General features: G+C 49.0%; 1 long non-coding RNA gene across 1 annotated transcript; it reads right to left on the bottom strand.

Moving 5' to 3' along the window:
- Positions 1 to 10795: 10795 nt before the first annotated feature.
- Positions 10796 to 11617, bottom strand: LOC129145674 (uncharacterized). Its single transcript, XR_008551600.1, has 3 exons — positions 11579 to 11617; positions 11336 to 11403; positions 10796 to 10854 (listed from the first exon to the last, which is right to left on the bottom strand). It is a non-coding gene; the product is annotated as an uncharacterized LOC129145674 (long non-coding RNA).
- Between the last annotated feature and the right edge of the window lie 2394 nt (positions 11618 to 14011).

The raw sequence follows: 14011 nt of genomic DNA, 5'->3' as shown, positions 1-14011 counted from the left end.
AGTTTGCTGAATATGTTACTCCATTTTCTTCTTGCCCGTAATGTTTCTTCAGAGAAGTCAAAAGTTAACCTGATTGATTTTCCCTTAATTTATATGTTTCATCCCCCTTGCCTGTTTCATTATTTTTTCCTTGTCTTGGACTCTTGCAAGCTTTACTATTAGGTGTCTTGCTGCAGTTTTCTTTTCATTGTGGTAATTGAGAGTTCTTCTCGCTTCTTGTATGTCTATATTCATCTCATTTTTCATGCTTGGGAAGTTTTCTTCAATTATCTCCTTGAATAATTTCTCAATTCCTTTGCCTCTCTCCTCACCTTCTGGAATGCCTGTAACTCTTACATTTCCTCTCTTCATGGAGTCTGATAATTGTCTAAGAGTCTCCTCATACTGTTTCATTTGTACTTATCTCTCCTTCTCTCTGTGGCTCTTTTTATTTCTGTATCTTCAATAGTACTGATCCCTTCTCCCATTTCATCAATTTTGCTTTCATTGCTTTTCCCAGAATTCTTTATCTCCTCTGGTAATCTTTTAATCTCCTGTGTTTCTTTTCTTTCCTTTCTTAAGGTCTCAATTTCATTCTTCAGTTCAGTGATTATTTGTCTCAAATCATTTTTTTTCCTTTTCATTTTCTTTCTGCTTTTTAATTATGATGATTATTAATTCTCTATCTGATAGGCCGAGAAGTTCTTCCATGTCATCGTTGAGCTCTGGTGACTGTGTTTCTTTTTGTGATGTGTCCTCCTGCTGGCTTGCTTGGTTATTTATATTTTTTCTTTTCCCTGTTGTTTGCTTTCTAATTAGTTCTATGTGTTGGGATGCTGTGCCACTGGTGTTGGCAGGCATCTATTTGGAGTGCTCCTTTAGGTGTGTCAGAAACTGTTTACCAGACTGAGACCAGCACTGGTAGGCCAAAACTCCAGCAGGGTGTTGATGCTGTGTTGCTGGGCAATGTCCCTTACAGTTCCCTCCCTCTGTATTTACTCAGTTCCAACAGGGAATCAGCTAGTTGGTGGTTTAGTTCTGGTCATGAGGTTATGCCAGAGACCTGTACTTGCAGACCTGTGCTTTTTCCCAGTGGTTCTTGGCTGGCCTTGGGTTGTTTGTAGGTCTCCTCGGAGTCTTTGTTTTTCTCTAATGATGCCTGGAGCCCTTAGTTCGGTTACCTCAGCGGCGATTCCTGCATGGTTCTCCACAGTTTCAGCTCACAGGGTGCGGTGGCTGAAATAGTTCCTTTCCATTCACAGTCCCGCTTGATGCATAGTTTGTTCGTGTTGGTTGTTTCAGTTTTTTTTTTTTTTCCCTCCTTTCGGTCGGAGAGTGCAAACTTTGTGGGTGGGGGAGGATAGCAGGGTTCTCCCTTGTGCTTTTAAAAACACCCCACAGTCTCTTTTCATCCATAATAAAGCAAAACTTCAATGTTGTCTCATTTGTTGTTTGTGTGACAGAGGAACAATCTGCCAGCTGCTCTGAGGAGACAGGGGCAGGGACAAGGCCCACCCGGCTCTGTGCAGGCTGCGCTAGGGGGCTGCGGGTGGGGACCCTCACTTCCCTGACACGCCGTGGGTGCCACGGAGCTTGGTGTGGGGTGGGGGTCCGGGGTCAGGGGTTGGGGGCAGTGGGGTGCACTGGCGAGCGCGGCAGACCGGTGTCAGTGCCCAGAGGCCACCAGGGGCTTCGCCTCCGAGTTGGAGCGCGGGTGGGCAGCGACTCCACCTCACAAAGCTCACCTGTGTTTCCCCGCGGCATCGTGATTTTGAACACCGCGCAGTCAGCGGTTTCTCAAGTCACCTTTGACCAGTGACCGTCCACACTGACTGATGGTGGCCTCGGACGCCTCACAGAGCCGAGCCACCGGGGAGAGCACACCCCCTTACCTCCTGCTCAGCAGGCAGCCCAGGAGGCAGGCGGGGTCAGCGCCCGGGCGGGGTGTCCTTTAGGGGCTCAGGGAGAAGGTACAGGGTCAGGGGGCTGGGGTGCCCCTCCCGGGGGGTCTTGGGGAACCCGCGTGGTCGCAGAGACTGTGTCATGTCTCTGCCAACGAGGGCATGTCCGTCTTTCCTGCTGTCCCAGCTGTGCAGCGTCCAGCCCCAGCACCCACGAGTGAGTCTCAGAAAGCAGACTCAGGTGCTCTGTCACCCCAGATGTCCTGGGGGAGACAGCAGGACAGCGAGCCGGTGGGACGAAAAGGATCAGTTTGACACAGTCAGACGCTGCAGGAAATGACATGACAGGATTAATTTGGGATACTCAGATTATATCCAATAATAAAATCAAAAAGAAGCATCAGAAATGCAGGAGACTTTATGCAGCACAAGCTGGCATCTGTGACTCTGTCAGGGATATTCAAATGGCTGCAGGTGTGTGGCAGGTGGACGGGCTCTGGAGCGGGGACTGTTTCAACCTGAATAAAAAGTGTCAGGGGGGCCTCCCTGGTGGCGCAGGCAGTTGAGCGCAGCACTGTGAAGCCATCTGCAGCCTCTGCAATGCCGGTTTGATCCCTGCAAGCCTGGGAGCTTCCCACATGGCAAGCAGACCTCTCCTGTCTCATCTGCTGCTCCCCTCAGCAGTATACTTCAGTCCGTCTGCCTGTTCTGTTCCCCGCTGTGTGTCTGGTGAATCCTCTCACCCTCCGCACACCTGGCCTGTACCCCGGTTCTTGTATAAAAAAAATATAAATCTTTATTTAAAAAAAAAAAGTGTGAGAGGCTGCGGCCTCCTAAACTCCCCAAGGAAAATGTCTTGCATGGTCTGAGGCTGTGTTGGATTGGGGTGTCTCTTTCTGTTGCTGGGTTTGTAGGTTTTGTGTATTTTAGACACTCGCCTTGTCAGGTGTGTGATGTGCACAATTTTCTCCCAGTGCAAGGGCCCATTTTGGGGATGGCTTTTCTGAGGCACAAAAGCTCTCTAGTGTGGGAGGGCCCACTTGCTCCTACATGCTCTTCTTCCCTGGTCCTTGGTGTTGTGTCCCCAAGTTCATCTGTGGGGTGAGTGTGCAGTGGGCAGCCCCTGTGTATTCTTGCTGGTATTTAAAGGGTTTGTCTAATGCAAATTTTTAATCCATTCCAAATTGTTCTAATAAGAAGGAAAATAGAAATCCAAACTGTTGTCACTTGTGAGAAGGGACCAATCCAGAGACTGGACAGAGCAAAAAGGTGAGGGAGGGAGAGAAAAGGCCTCTCACCTCTGCTGGGAATTGGCGTGGAGACGTCCTCAGACACTAACAGGACAATCACAGGATGGAGCAACCTCATCTGGGTATTTACCCCAGATGTGCAGACTCTACAGTGCAGACCACGTACACCTGTGTTCCCAGCAGCACCGTCCACCGCAGCCAGCCATGGCCCCAACCCAAGTGCTGTGGACAGAAAAGTGAATAAAGAATGTGGATCCATACTCCATGCAATAATATACAGCTATTGAAAATGTCCTTAGGGACCAAAGTGGACCTTGAAGTGGGTATACTAGTGAAATAAGTCTAAAAGTGATAGGTATTGGCTGATATCACCCATCTGTGGATTATAACATAAAAAGTCAATAATAAAAAAAAATAGAGTGGCAAATGGCAAAGGAAATGTTGGACTGAGTGCAAAAATTTGCTTTTTACGAGACAGAACAGGGGAGGAGAGTAGGAGTGTGCACGGAGGGGCTGGGCACTGCAGGGCATTTAGTAGATTTTGAGTGGACACTGGTGCATGTGGGGGAGTGAAAAGTGACCCACGGTGAAAACAGTAAAAAGTCTAATTGAGTCTTCACCTTGATAAGAACAAATAACAAATTAATGTGATTTTGCGATAAAACACTCATGGTAAACATCCCTTCTCAACAGACACTTACTGGATTTGTTAAAGGAAAAATAGAAAATACATCCACAGGAATCTGACCACGGAATGATGTCATATCCCAAGGGGATGGGGACTGTGACCTCATACTATCACTGAAATGAATATTACTTTGAGTGATTTTCTAGCTCAGGTTTCATTCTGAAATCTGAATGGATGAGTCATGTCTTGTGATTAACTACATTTTATTATCATAAATAGTTTCATGGACAAAATGTGCTCATCAGTCAGGAGAGTTTGGAGGCACAATGACCTGCTCCCGGAGAGGAGCAATGTCACCCCCAGCTCACGTTCTCAGTGTTAGGGAAAAGTGTGAGAACCTCTGGCATGCAGTGCAGATGTAGGTTTATAAAAAAATTACAAATATGCCATGCTTTAGTTTGAATAATGTTTTATATAATAAAAAATAATATTGTTCCCAAGTAGAATAAAAGTGAACTTAAGTGTAATCTACACGAAAATGGAGAAGAAGACCTGGTACAGGTTGAAGATAGGATCTGGAAAACTAAGAAAATTAAAAGTAAATGCAACAATTAAAAATTATAAATTTTTAAGTAGAAATGTAGCTCTTCAAGGATAATTAATATAACTACTTATGAAAACAACACATTGAGGGAGTGCAGTCACATTGGCATCAAAACGGGCATCATAGAAATTAATATTCCATGCATTCCAGTTTTCAGTTATAGATTCCTACCAACCAAGGAAGCTTCCATCCTTCCACCTCTGGGAGAGTCAAGTGTGGTTTCCCTTTCTCCTTTGAGCAGGAACAGGAACTTCTCCTAGATGAAGATGCCCCGTGAGGAATCGTGAGGGTTAGGGGGCCTCACTCTCTGTCTCCCCTGTCATTAACTAGGACAAGGTCCTCGGTGGAGACACACACAGGCTGTGGAAACCGAGCCCCAGGATTGAGGTCCTGTGGCCATTGGTCCTGAGGACAGGCCCTTTTACCACTGCTTCATGTTATGTAAATGTTGGTGAATGTGAGTTCTAGAACAGTCTTTCTACACCAAATACAAGTTTTTAACCAAGAGGTGGATTCAGGAAGGGCTTGGAGAAAGGATTGCAGTATTTAGGAAACAGGAGTATAGTGAGGATTATGAGAATATGAATTTGTGACAAGGGAATAATCCTAAGGCAAGATATCTATGCTTTTAAATGATGACATGTAAGAGTTAGGGGGAAAAGCTGAATTAATTAGGTGTTATAATTTTAGATTGATATTTCACATCTTGGAGTACTGGACATTTATGAGACTCCCCACAGCTGTCATCAAGGCTTTGTTTCTCAAACTGTATATGATGGGATTAAAGGTGGAGGCACAATCGTCTAGAACATAGAAATGACCAGGTTAGACATGGACAGGGTGCCTGTGGTCAGCTTCAGAAAAGCAAAGCATCCAGTGGAGACAAACAGCACCACAACCAGCAGGTGGGGAAGGCAGGTGGAGTAGGCCTTGGCCTTATCTTCTGTGGATGGGATCTTCCCGACAGCAGAGAAGATGTGGAAATAGGAAATGACGATGAAAATGAAACAGCAGATAATCAACACCACATTAGTGAGAATGGGGACAATTTTGTTCATTAAATTTCCTGAGCAGGAAATAGCCAATAACTGGGGGACGTCACAGAAGAACTGGTAGACCACGTTGGACCCACAGTAGGACAATGAGAAGGTGCCAGCTGTGTTCATCACAGCATAGAGACCCCCACCCAGCCAGAACACAGCTGTCAGCTGCACACACCTGTCCCTGCTCACGATGACGTCACAGTGCAGAGGGAGGCAGAATGGCAGCATAGCGATCAAGGCTCATCACCGTGAGCAGGTACATCTCTGTACCTACAGATATAATCATTATGAAGACCTGGAGGACACTGCCCGGGAACGAGATGGAGCTGCTGTGCCTCAGAGAGTGGGCGATGAACTTGGGGACCGTGGTTGAGATGAGGCAGAGGTCCGAGAAGGACAGACTCCTCAGGAAGAAGTACATGGGGGTGTGGAGGTGCCGGTCCAGGGTCGTGATGATGCAGATGAGCCCGTTCCCCAGCAGGGCACACAGGTAGACCAGGGAGAAGAACAGCGGGTGCAAGAAGCCCATGGTCCCCTGGGTGGGGAACCCCAGGAGGATGAATTCTGTCACGGCCGTGAGATTGTTCACCTCTGGAGACATCAACTGTATAAATTAAAAAGAGGAAGAAAACATTGTCAATCTTCTAATATTGAACACAAAATGGGTTATCAACATATAAGAAGCACGCAATCTAGTCATGATTTATCATTATCTAAGCAAATTCATATTTTACTCATGTGAATGTGCTATTGATGTTTTGTTAAAACATGTGTCTGCAAATTTGAGAAGAAATGAAAATTTTAAATGACCATGATAAAACCTGAATATCAGGTCTCTCAGTGAAATGAATTGACAGACCACCAGTGCCCAGTCATTCCCAGGCCCGCGGCTCCCCCTCCTGCCCAGGCCCCAGTGTCTCCGCCCAGCACACCTCCCAGAGATTGTCCAGGGCACAGTCCCAGAGGAAACATGACCATGCCCAGGCCCTCCCCACCCTAGAGAGCCCGTCCCTGCTCCCCTGGTCTGGGGAGGCCCCACAGTGACAGGTGTTCAAGGAGATGGGGTGTGCGGGTCCCTGTTTTCCTGCTCCCCAGGACCCGACACTGTCCTGGAACTGAATGATCTGGGCTCAGAGTCCCCGTGTGGTGTGTCCTGATGCCTCCTCAGTCAGATTCCTGCCCCTGTGGCCTCACTGCTGACTCCTGGTCCGTCCCCTCGCTCCTCATCTCCCTGCACCTGACTCCCCCACATCTGAGGACTCAGAGACCAAGTTTCCCAAAGAGTTTCCTCCTGGGTCACTCCCACACGTCCCTCCTGCAGGATGGGCTCGTCCACCCCAGGTCCCTCCCGGCCCCTCTGTCCGCCTCAGACTCATGCACATCTGTACAGGGAGGAGGCCGCTCTGGGGCTGAGCCAGATGGTCTGTGCATGTGGCTGTCCTTGCCGGTCCCAGGGACCCGGGTCCCCCAGGTGCAGGTTTGTTCCTCACCCCAGGCCCATACGTGAGTGGGGACGTCTGGACACGGGGCAGTTCTGTCCACTCTCCTCCTCCCAATGTCATCCTCTCCCCCCTCTGTGGGGTGATGGAGGGGCAGGCCCTGGGGCGGGCAGAATTTTTTGGAGAATATAGTAATGTAAAATAATTGCAACACTTTTGTGGGAATAATTCCAGAAATTTAATAAGAAAAGAAAATAAATCAGGGTTCATGGTGGTGAAAAATGTTGACATCTGTCGAGTGACCTTAAATACATCTTTAAAATGGATAAAATAACTTGACATATCTCCTCCAGGCCCTGATTAAATACTGTGACTCATTTTCCAATTACACTGACAATCCCTGGGTGTGGAGTTGGGGAAAAATCCCAAGTTCACGTCCACAAATACACAGATGTTGGCGCCACCATCATTAGTGCCAGAGCCTTTAAGGTGTCAACAGTGTCGCTGACAAGTTACTGAATTTCTACATAACTCATATCTGTCATCATGTTTAAGAGAAAAGGCATATCATTCTGAATCGAACAGTAAGTATAATTTTTAATTCCCTCTGGAATGTCTTCATCACCATCCAATTCTATTAATTGCTGTGATTTTATTCAGCGCCCAGAACACACTGAGTGTGCTGATGCTAATCCCAGGTATGCAGCAGAAATCGTCACATCTCCCAGAAGTCACAATCTTCTAATATGCTCAATGTATTAAAAGTCAATGTGTTTGACCATCATAAATTACCAGAGAATATGTTTTCTCTCCCTGAGTCTCACCCAGGCTGACAGGGCAGTGGGACATGATGACTTGGGCCCCGTCAGCATTAGTTGTCATGATTTACAAAGTGACTCGTTTAACTGCTCTAGTGCCTGAGAGTCTGACTCACTGCTGACTTCGCCTAGACGTCGCCTTCTCGTGGACAGTCCTGCCCGGGTTTGCGGGGTGCACATGGCCGGGCTGGGGTCCCCTGGGGTGCAAAGAGTACAGGCGGCCAGGAGCCGGGGTAGCTTCAGCTCTGCCTCGGGTGCGCGAGTCCGGGGCAGCAGCTGGGGGACCCGTGCGCAGCCGCTGAGGCACGCAGGGTATGTGGAGCCTCCTCCAGGTGAGGGGCCAGCGGGAATCGCTCTCTGACGTGGAAGCCAACTGGACAGTGGTCAGGCATAGCTGGCAGGGCCTGGGGTAGCTGCGCGCACTGGGAGGCCGGGCGGGAGGGACACGAAGTGACCAAAGTCCATTTCCTCCCCTGACGGGTGTGACCCCATCTTGTGCGGTCCCGGTTGGGCCCGCGGACGGGAGGACACACAGGACAAGTCCCGGAACCTCCCAGATGCGTGTTCACCTTTGGCTGAAATGTGGACATTTGTGCCCAAGGGCTCTGCGAGGCGGATGCGGCCCCGAGGGCAGTGCGGGCTGGGGTTCAGGGGTGTCCGCTAGGAGCCCGGGGCTGGCCGAGGCCAGGGTGAGAGACACGCGCTGCCCAGCAGGAACTGCCAAGGCAGCAGGTGGGAGGGTTCCTGGTGCTTCTCCCAATCCGGGGATCCCTGTGGGGGTTGTTTCGGGGGACAGAGGCCACGCCCCTTCCGCTCACCAGCGTGCCCGCATTTCCCCCGCTCGGCCTCGTGGTGGACACATGCCCGCCCCTGGGGGATCCTGCCTCTGGGCACTGTGACCCGGATGCTCTTGACGTGGAGACCACCGGGGAGACGACACCCACTTCCTACTGCAGCACCTGTGACTCTGTCAGGGATGTTCAAATGGCTGCAGGTGTGAGGCAGGTGGACAGGCTCAGGAGAGGGGACGGTTTCTACCCAAATAAAAAGCGTGAGAGGCCGTGGCCTCCTGACCTGTGAGCAAAGTGTCTCTGGGGGCCTGAGGCTGTGTTGGGTTGGGGTGTCTCTTTCTGTTGTTGCATTTGTGAGGTTTTGTGTATTTTGGACATTCGCCCTTGCCAGGTATGTGACATGCACAATTTTCTCCCAGTGCAGGAGTCTGTTTTGCGATGGCATCTTCTGAGGCACAGGAGCTCACTAGTGTGGTGAGGCCCCTTGTTTATTTTTGCTGTTTCTCTGTCCTAGGCCTTGTGTCCCCAAGTCCACCTGTGTGTGTTGGGGGGTGTCCAGTAGGGCTTCCCCTGTGTTCTCTTTCGTGTCTTATGGTTTTGTATCTTACCCAGACTTTAATCCATAAAAATGCTCTACATAAGTAATTCTAGGGGCAACACAGATCCAAGCCACACTGAGTTGTCACCTGTGAGAAGGGAACAATCAAGAGACTGGACACAACAAGAGTGAGGAAGGAGAGAAAAGGCCTCTCATCCCTGCTGGGAAAATGGTGTGGAGGTGTCTTCAGACAATAGCAACAGGACAACCATAGGATGGAGCAAACCTCATCCGGGTATTTGTCTCAGATGTGCAGACTCTATGACGCAGAGCACATACACCTGTGTTCAGAGCAGCACCGTCCTCCGTAGCTGGCCATGGCCCCAACCCAAGTGCCGTGGACAGAGAGGGAATAAATAATGTGGATACATATGCAGTGGGAAATACACAGCTTTTAAAAAGGTGAAATCATGTATTTTGGGACCACATGGATGGACCTTGAGGTGACTTTGTTAAAGGAGATGAGCAGATAGTGAGAGACGGAGCGTGGACAGTCTCCCTCATCTGGGAATAGAAAATACAGAAAACCTGCATTACAAACACAGCAAAAAGAAACGTGGACCATGTGCAAAAGGAGGAGGAGAGTAGGGAGGGACTTGGAAGGAGGGGCCAGGCACTGCAGGGGCAGGTGGTCAGCGGATGCTGAGTGGACACGCGCACAGGCCCAGGAGTTGAATGGGACCCCACGTGAAAATAGTGAAAAGCGCAAAGGAGCTGATTTCTTTGCTGGAGAACAAACACTGCATGAAGGTGACGGCACAATGAAGCCTGTGGGAAAAGTCCCCTTCCCAACACACTCGGTGCATTGGTTCAAAGGGCAAATAGAAAACATACGGGTAGGATCCGACTGGGGAAGGGCGTGATGTCCAGGCAGTGGAGACCGTGGCCCCGTCCCTGCTTGCGGGTGGTGATCCTGGCGAGCACTGAGCGGCTGCTCAGGCCACACTGGGATGGATCTTGAGCGAGCGACTCCCGGGCCATGTGATCGGGAACCTGGAGTGGACTCGAGCTCGTGGCCAACGTGCCTTTTCATTTCGACGCTGCTTTCCTGGACTGATGACGGTAGAGCCACCGGGAGAGTGTGGGACACAGTGACCTGCCCCCCGGAGAAAGGGCATGAGGGGCAGAACATTATTTATTCCCTCTCTGTCCACGGCACTTGGGTTGGGGCCATGGCCAGCTACGGAGGACGGTGCTGCTCTGAACACAGGTGTATGTGCTCTGCGTCATAGAGTCTGCACATCTGAGACAAATGAGCTCCAGTGGTTGTCCTGTTGCTAGAAAACACCTCCACACAGCTCAGGACTGAAGACAGCTCAGTCCTCAGGGTTGGAAACGCTATGAGAACCTCGGCCATGCAGCGCAAATGCCGTGGAGAGACAGAAGTCGACGACACCGCCGTGCTCTCCTCACAGGATGTTGAAACAAGGAACGACACAGTTCCCAGCGCAGATGGACAGTGACTGCGAGAGTTTTCTGCAGAAAGTGGGGAAGCAGACCTGCCGCCGCACATCGAGGGGTGACCTGGAAACCGAGGGGAACTGACAAGGACCCCGAGAGCAGCCCACGGCTCCAAAGTCATAAATGTGCAAACCAGAAACGTGGCTCTTCACAGCCATGCGTTTTCCTAAGAGCTATTTTATTTTCAAATACTCCAGCCAGGCAGTGGAGAGACTCTGAATCCAAACAGGACGTGATGGAAATGAACACTCCCGTCAGCCACAGGCTTCAAGTGTCAATTCAAATTCCTTAAATATCCTCCATCCGCCCATCTCTGGCAGATTCAGGAGGAGATTCCTTGTCCTTTTGAACAGAAACATGAATGTGTCTTAAAGGAAGACGCTCCTGTAAGAATGGTGAGGAGTGGAGGACCCCGCTCAGCTGTCTCCCCTCCCCTCCACAGGGACGGGGCCCTCAGGGGAGACACACACAGGCTGTGGGAACTGATTGCCTGAACTGGGGTCCCATGACCGTGTGCTCCCGAGGACAGAACCCCTTTACCATGGCTTGGTTTCTTAAATGTTGGTGATGTGTGAGTTCTAGAACGTTCTTTCTACACCAAATACATGTTTTTAACCGTGAGCTGGATTCAGTTTATGAACATCACACAGGGAGAGGTTTGGCAAAGGATTGCATTATTTTAGGAAACAGGAGCACATTGACAATATGAGAATATGAATTTGCGACAAAAGAAAAATACTAATGGGAAGCATCTTTACTTTGTGAATGATGAACGTAGAGTTAGTGGGAAACTGAATAAATGTGGGTGAATAATTGATGATACCTTATTTGTTGGAGAATTGGCCTTTTATCACTCTTCCCACAGCCGTCTTCAAGGCTTTATTCCTCAGACTGTATATGATGGGATTAAAGGTGGGGGGCAACATCGTGTAAAACATAGAAATGACCAGGTCAGACATGGATGGAGTGTCTAAAATTGGCTTCAGATAAGCAAAGAATCCAGTACAGAGAAATAACATCACAACCAGCAGGTGGGGCAGGCACGTGGAGTAGACTTTTGCCTTACCTTCTGTGGATGGGATCTTCCTGACAGCAGAGAAGATGTGGGCATAGGAAATGATGATGAAAATGAAATAGCAGATACTCAACACTACACTAATGAGAATGGGGACAAGTTCACTCATTAAATTTCCTGAGCAAGAAATAGCCAGTAGTTGGGGGACATCACAGAAGAACTGGTGGACCATGTTGGACCCACAGAAGGACAAGGAGAAGGTTCCAGCTGTGTTCATCAAACTGATGAGACCCCCACCCAGCCAGGACACAGATGTCAGCTGCACACACCTGACCCTGCTCATGATGACCTCATAGTGCAAGAGTTGGCAGATGGCAGCATAGCGGTCAAGGCTCATCACCGTGAGCAGGGTCAGCTCTGCTCCTACTGAAAATACTATCAAAAAGACCTGGACGACACAGCCCGGGAAGGAGATGGAGCTGCTGTGCCTCGGAGAGTTGGCAACTGTGGACTTGGGGACTTGGCTGAGATGAGGCAGAGTTCCAAGAAGGACAGATTCCTCAGGAAGAAGTACATGGGGGTGTGGAGGTGCTGGTCCAGGGTCGTGATGAGGATGATGAGCCCGTTCCCCAGCAGGGCGTACATGTAAATCAAAGAGAAGAGCAGTGGGTGCAAGAAGGCCATGGTCCCATGGGCGGGGAATCCCAGGAGGATAAATTCTGTCACAGCCGTGAAACTGGTCACCCCTGGAGCCATCATCTGTATTGAGAAAGGTGAAGGGAAGAAAATGTCAAAATCTTCCAAGATGGAATATATGGGTTATCATATTGGTAATAATTCAATATATTTTCTACATAATTACTCCTTCTACCTCCTATTGAGTCAAAAATCATTATCTGCATAGACCTCATTATTCAGCCCATATATTTCCATCATGTGAATGTGCCATTACTACATTTTCTAAATAAGTCCTGAAAATGGGTGAAAACTAAAACATTTCAATTCTCCTCTACAAAATTTGAAAAACTGAAAATCTCATATCTGTCAACAAACTCAGCTGACAATCACCACTCCGTACAACCCCAGCCCCGCTGCTCCCGCCTCCTGCCCAAGCCCCAGTGTCTCAGCCCAGCACACCTCCCAGAGGTTGTCCAGGCACAGTCCCAGAGGACACGTGACCATGCCCAGCCCCTCCCCACCCTAGAGAGCTCGTCCCTGCTCCTCCAGCACAGACCTGGTCTGGGGAGGCCCCACAGTGACAGCTGTGTAGGGAGATGGGGTGTGTGTGTCCCTGTTTTCCTGCTCCCCAGGACCCGACACTGTCCTGGAACTGAATGATCTGGGCTCAGAGTCCCCATGCGACATGTCCTGACACCTCCTCTGTCAGATTCCTGCCCCTGTGGCCTCACTGCTGACTCCTGGTCTGTCCCCTCATCTCCTCATCTCCCTGCCCCTGACTCCCCACATCTGAGGATTCAGAGACCGCGTTTCCTGCAGAGGCTCCTCCTGGGTCACACCCACACGTCCCTCCTGCAGGATGGGCTCGTCCACCCCCTGTGGAGTGATGGAGGGGCAGGCCCTGGGGAGGCAGGGTCACATAGTAAGATAAAATAAGTGCAACACATTGGTGGCATCTTCCTAATAATTTTACAAAAACAGGAAAATAAATCAGAATATGAGGTGGTCCAAGATGTAAACACCTTGTGACTGATATGAAACATCTCTGTCATGATGACAGAAGCTCTGACATATTCTGTTCCTGTGCAGTATCGACATGACCCCATAGTGGTGGAGTTGGGAAAAACCCCAGGTCCATGTCAGTGAAGAGATAGGAGTCCACACCCATCTTCTCTCTAGTGCCAGAGCCTGAAACGGTGAACAATGTTGCGTAGACATGATATAATTTATATTTGACACTTAGGTCTGTCATAATGTGTAGGCAAAAGGTATAACATTCTGATTTTTAAAATAAATATTATATTAACTTTCCCCTGGAATTTTTTCATCACATTGTAATTCCATTAATTGTTGTGCTTTTATATAGTGCCCAAAACAACTCAGTGTGCTGAATGCTCAAATGCCAGTTATGAAGCATTAATCATCACATATCTGATGCATTACAATGTTCTGTTCAATCCTTTGAACTCTTTAAATTAAAGGAGAGTATATTTCCTCTCATTGAGACTCATCCAGCATGATATGGCAGTGGGGCACTGAGAAACTTGTGCACTTTCAGAATTTAATAGTTTTCATGATTTATAAAACAAATATTTTATTTACAGTGCCTTCTCAGATCTAAAATGAAGCTTGAAATCTAAAAAGTCAAGTCTGAATGATTTCCATTCCGAAAACTGTTTAAGAACAGAATACCTGCAATCTGGGGGGAAGTTCTTGCTGCCGTGTTGAGTCTCTATACTGAGGTTGTCCCCATGGCATGGACAGAGGGTGTCCAGGCCTCTTACACCATGGTCGGGGCTCCTGGGG

Source organism: Talpa occidentalis, unplaced genomic scaffold (assembly GCF_014898055.3).
Source record: "Talpa occidentalis isolate TD23 unplaced genomic scaffold, MPIMG_talOcc4v2.1 talOcc4.13, whole genome shotgun sequence".
Classification (NCBI taxonomy): Eukaryota; Metazoa; Chordata; class Mammalia; order Eulipotyphla; family Talpidae; genus Talpa; species Talpa occidentalis.
The sequence above is the reverse complement of the archived record's forward strand: the minus strand, read 5'-3'. Positions and strand labels throughout refer to the sequence as shown.